This window comes from Otolemur garnettii, unplaced genomic scaffold (assembly GCF_000181295.1).
Source record: "Otolemur garnettii isolate 467f Iridium unplaced genomic scaffold, OtoGar3 scaffold00024, whole genome shotgun sequence".
Lineage (NCBI taxonomy): Eukaryota > Metazoa > Chordata > Mammalia > Primates > Galagidae > Otolemur > Otolemur garnettii.
Window position 1 is genome coordinate 11516545 of NW_003852419.1, and position 6000 is coordinate 11522544.

Here is a 6000-nt window from a genome sequence, read left to right on the forward strand (position 1 = left end):
AAGACTGGCTTAACTAAGATTTCTTGAAATATTAATAAATTTTATTTTTTTTTTAGTTTCTATAAGGGACATGGTCTTATATTATTCATCATTACTTCCTTGTATTCAACTAATAATGAAGGCAGTTTTAAGTACTCTTTTTCTAACTTAAGACTATATAGTCTAATAGTTAATGAAGAATGCACTTCTCAAAGAATAAATGCAATTCAATGAAACCAAACAGTGGCATACAATTCATAAGGAATTTGTGAGTTAATTTAAGGTTTCTGGTGCATATTTGTTTATTAAAAAACACCTCAACGTTCTGGTAACATTCAAATTATGTAAATAACACCTACATAAAAATTTTGGAAACTGTAGAGTAAAAAATAATATTGAGAGGGACTTTCTTACCTTTCCAAAACAATAAAAGTCTATGCCCCTAACACAAGGACAGGCTCTAAGGAGATAGAAATATTTCTTTTTTTTTAATTGAGATAGAGTGTCATTTTGTCACCTTCAGTAGAATACCATAGCATCATACCTCACAGCAACCTCAAACTCTTGGGCTCAAGTGATTCTCTTGCCTCAGCCTCCCTAGTAGCTGGGACTATAGGGGCTCGCCACAGTACCCAACTATTTTTTTGTTTAGCAGTATCAGGCTGGGTTCACATCCGCCAACCCTGGAGCATGTGGTGAGGGCCCTAATGACTGAGCTACAGGCTCTGGTGATGAAGGTATTTTTGAGAGTAGTACTAAATATAACAGACAAACTTCCCCTAAAAAAAAAAGTTCTAAAAATATATTTTTTAAAATACTAGAATTGAAATTAATGCACTTGACTAAAATAGTCATCTACTTTAAATAATTCTGGTAATTGTTTGATGATAACATTTCAAATTATATATAAAACCAGCACATTGTACCCCATGACCGCATTAATGTACATGGCTATGATTTAATAAAAAAACTGAAAAAATTAAATAAAAAGTATGAAATAAAAAATAATAATTCTGGTAATTGTAACTCACTGATGAAACACGTAAACCAAACTGTAATACTCAAATAACAGTTTATACATACATATATTCAAAGCAAATAGCTTCAAACTTTACAGCATGTGCAAAAACTGAACAGTAAGACAGGGTAGTCATATTTTTTTTAGAAGTCCATATCACAATGTTTCAGAGATTAGTCAGAAATTAATTTTTATTCTGAGTAGTCAGAGATTAGTCAGACATGACTCTTATTTTCAGTATTAGACTTAGGTTTTGTTGTTGGCTTTTTGTTTTTTAGGTTTTTTTGTGACAGAATCTTACTCCAGCACCCTGGGTAGAATGCCATGGCATTATCACAGCTCATAGCAACTTCAAACTTTGGGGCTCAAGAGATCCTCTTAGCTCAGCCTCCCAAGTAGCTCCAACTATAGGCGAACATCACAACACCTAGTTTTTCTATTTTTAGTAGAGATGGGGTCTCACACTTGCTCAGGCTTGTCTCAAACTCCTGAGCTCAAGGGATCCGCTGGCCTCAGCCTTTCAAAATAGAGAGTACAAAATAGAACTACAGGCATGAGCCACCGCGCCTGGCCAAACTTACAGTTTTGTGAACACAAACAACAAAAATACTATGAATATACATATATGTATAATTGATATAATTCCTAAATGGGAAATTTCAATATTATAAAGGTGCTGATTCTTCCCAAAATAATTAATAAATTTAATACAATTCTAATCAAAATGCCAGTAGAACTGTTTGTTAGTAAAGTAACTCAAGTTGATGAGAGTGGGATAATGTAGGTAAGAGTAACAAAGAATTTAAGGGAAAAAAGATAAACATGAGGGTAGCCTAGACTTACTACACATTAAACCATGTCTTTAATTTAGAAAAAGTAGAATAATGTGGTCTTGGTAGAAATGCAGAGAGAAGGGTGCCCATCAGGGAGAAGAGTCCATCTACACAACAACAAGAGACCAAGAGAGAAAAACGCTGGAAGATAAGTCCTAGTCTTTAACTAGGTCTAAGTCTAGAGACCTAGACTAGTGTTGCATTACAGAAGTTCAAAAAAAACAAAAAAATGAGGGTATGTCAAAGCCAGGCACCATAGCTTATACTTGTAATTGAGCCTGGGCAATATAGCAAGACCCTGCCTCTAGAAAAAGAATTTGCTCTGTACAACTGGAAAAGAAAATTGCTGGGCACAGTGGCATGCACCCATAGTCCCAGCTATGCTGGAAGCTGAGGTAGGAGGATCCTGTGAACCAGGAATTTGAGGATGAACAACAGAGACATCCCTTTCCTATCAGGGAAGTGATGAGAAATACTGAAGGTAATTTACTGCTACTTTGAAATCTTGAAAGATTTTATCTATGGGAAAAATATATTTAGGAAACTTTAAAACCACTGGACCAGGAAGATAACATTTAGTGTTATATTTAAGATGTAATCCTGGATCTGTAGTTATAATTTGGATTACACTTTGGGCAAATTACTTAACACTCCCTAAGGCTCAAGGTTCCATAACAGTAAAACAAGGATAAAATAGCTGGCAGAACCCTCAAGGGGTTCAACAAAATCATCTATCTGATTTGAATATTTATAAAACACAAATGCAGATAGATACTTAACCATTACAATATTTATATACGGGGGGACACCTATGGCTCAGTGGGTAGGGCACCAGCCCCATATTCCGAGGGTGGTGGGTTCGAACCCAGCCCTGGCCAAACTGCAACAAAAAAATAGCCGGACGTTATGGCAGATCCCTATAGTCCCAGCTACTCGGGAGGCTGAGGCAGGAGAATCGCTTAAGCCCGAGAGTTGGAGGTTGCTGTGAGCTCTGATGCCACAGCACTCTACCAAGGGCAACAGAGACTGTCTTAAAAAAAAAAAAAAATTGGTAAAGTCTCCAAAATATCACTTGAAGAAAGTTTCCAGCACCCAATATAAATTGGTTTTTAAAGTTCCAATGATAATCTGCCTTGCTTAAGTTGATGTGTGAATTTTACCAAAGAGATCTTAACCTATCATACACTGGTCCATCAAGCACCACCCTCTCACTCTCTTCCTTTCCCTACTGGAGGGCTTCTTGAAAGAAACAGCTCATTACACTCACTTTTTAATGCCTTAATCTCTATTTATTCTCAATGGAAGGCAAAGTGGTTTCTGCTTCTCATCTTCTTACTGAAACTTTAAATGGCAAGCATATTAAAGACTTCCTACTAGACAAACACAATGAGAGCTTCAGATCTTTCATAACAACTTGTGAGTTCTTTCCTAGCTACACTTCAAGGATTAGGATCCTCATAGCTGGACCAACGCCAGTCACTGACGCCTGTGCAGTAATGACAAGAGTTGGCTTAAACACTCTGCCAATGATACCACACCCAAAGGTTACTGATACTAAGTGTCTTTTAACTTACAAATGATAAACTTGCTTACTGCTTCTTATAAAAGTGGTAGTGATGGGTAGTAAATTGCTAAGCCTTTTTTTTTTTTTTTTACAAACCTCTAACAGGCAAAGCAAAACCACATAGTTTCCAGTAGAAGAGACAAATTAAATATCAAGATCATAACATTTTCTCCACAGCTGAGCTAGAATCTGATGAAGCCACACAAATTTAGTATGTGCCAATAACAAGGGTGACAAATGTCAATTTTAGGTAGATTATATAGTCAAACCCTTTACACAATTTATATCATCTTGTGTTTTATTTAGTAATACTAAATGCTCAGACAAGTCTTAAGAGAGACTTCATCATGCATATAAGATGCAGAGAAGTCAGTGGAAAGGAAGACATTTGAAGGCATTAAAAGAAATCAAAAACCATATGAAAAGTAATAAAAGACAGGAGAGGCTCGGGGCCCGTAGCTCAATGGTTAGGATGCCAGCCACATACACGGAGACAGGTGGGTTCAAATCCAGCAGGACCTTTTAAACAACAATGACAACTGCAACAAAAAAGAGCCGGGTGTTGTGGTGGGCACCTGTAGTCCCAGCTACTTGGGAGGCTGAGGCATGAGAATCACTTAAAGCCCAAGAGTTTGAGGTTGCTGTGAGATGTGACACCATAGTACTTTACCAAGGGCAACATAGTGAGACTCTGTCTCAAAAAAGAAAAAAAAAAAGACAGGAGAAAATATGTAAAATATCTGAAACATGGATAACAGTGAAGGCTTAATATCCAGAATACACATGCAACTCTTTTAAAATGAAGTAAGTCTAGAATGTCCAAAGAGAAATCTTGCCTGGGAATAAAATCAATACAGGGCAAAGTACAGCTGAAAGAAAGGGAGACCCAGAGTTCTAATAACATTGTTTTGAACACTGAACTCCAGCAATGCCTAAACAGACTGCCACTCAGACTCAGCATTTTCTAAGATACTCTATTCCCTTCTTTGTTTAAGCTAGTTTGAACTAAATTTATTTTACTCAATACTGAGAGTCCTAATTAACACAGCATACAATTTACCAGTATCTATTAATATTTTAACCTGGCATATGTGATGATTTATTGTGTGTGTTAAGCTGACTGAGTTAAGGGAAGCCCAGATAGCTGCTAAGATATTATTTCTGGATGCCTCTGTGGAAATAATTATGGAAGAGATTAGTATTTCAATCAGTAGACTAAGAAAGATCCACCTTCATCAATGTAGACAGGCATCATCCAATCTGTTCAAAGTCTGACAGAACAAAAACACAGAAGAAGAATTCATGCTTTCTTCTTGAGCTAGAACGTCCATATTCTCTCTCCTGCTCTTGGACATTGGAGCTCCTGGTTCTCAGGCCTTTGGCCTCAGGTTGAGAGTCAGTTATGCCATTTATTCCCCTGGTCTTCAGGCCTTCAGACACAAGGTGAATTAAACCACCAGTTTCCCTCATTCTCCATCTTTCAAATGGCATATCATAGGACTTCTCAGCTTTCACAATCACATAAGCCAATTTCTTTTTTTTTTTTTTTTTTTTGAGACAGAGCCTCAAGCTATCCCTCTGGGTAGAGTGCCGTGGCTTCACAGCTCATAGCAACCTCCAACTCCTGGGCTCAAGCAAGTCTCCTGCCTCCGCCTCCCAAGTAGCTGGGACCACAGGCGCCCGCCACAACACCCGGTTGTTTTTTGGTTGCAGCCGTCATTGTTTGGTGGGTCCAGGCTGGATTCGAACCTGCCACCTTAGGTGTATGTGGCTGGCACCTTAGCCACTTGAGCCACAGGCGCTGAGCCACATAAGCCAATTTCTACAGTTTATCTGCTCTTACATATCTATACCTATATATATACACATATATCTCTCCACATGTATACCTATATATATGTATATATACAAGTGTGTGTATATATATAAACTCCTACATAGAGAGTATATATCCAGTTGATTCTGTTTCTCTAAAGAACCCTAACGTATTGACCCCCCAGTTTCACTTCTAAAATTTCATCCCAGAGAAATGCTCAACTATGTTCACAAAGATACATGCATAAGGATATTCACTGAAGCACTGATGTCTCATTCTAATCTGACTTAAAATCTCATGGAGTTTTGAACATTACTTCCAACTTTAAGAATACTACAGAAAACAACCAAACTCACAGAAGACTAAGCCCCAAAATGTCACCATCTCCTAAAATAATTCCTTTGCCTGCTTCCTCAGCCTCCACAAACCCTACTTCCTACTTCCTGACTCCTACTCTAATCCTTTTGTATGTACTACCCATAAATTAGACTTATCCAATTTACTTCATGATGATGATCACTAAAAAAAAATACAGCAAAATCGGCCTGGGCGAAAATTTTATGAGGAGGACCCCTCGGGCAATTGAAGCAATGTCAAAAGTACACTTTTGGGACCTGATCAAACTAAAAAGCTTCTGCACAGCCAAGAACACAGTAAATAAAGCAAATAGACAGCCCTCAGAATGAGAGAAAATATTTGCTGTTTATGTCTCTGACAAAGGTTTAATAACCAGAACCCACAGAGAATCCCAAAAAAAAAAAAAAAAAGACAGGAGAAAATATGTAAAATA

At 37.5% G+C, this 6000-nt stretch overlaps 1 protein-coding gene across 1 annotated transcript in view; it reads right to left on the bottom strand.

Annotated features, from left to right (window-relative positions):
* The window catches only part of ASB3 (ankyrin repeat and SOCS box containing 3), a 117249-nt gene that overhangs the window by 74039 nt on the left and 37210 nt on the right, over positions 1-6000 (bottom strand). The gene's annotated exons all lie outside the window — the stretch shown is intronic.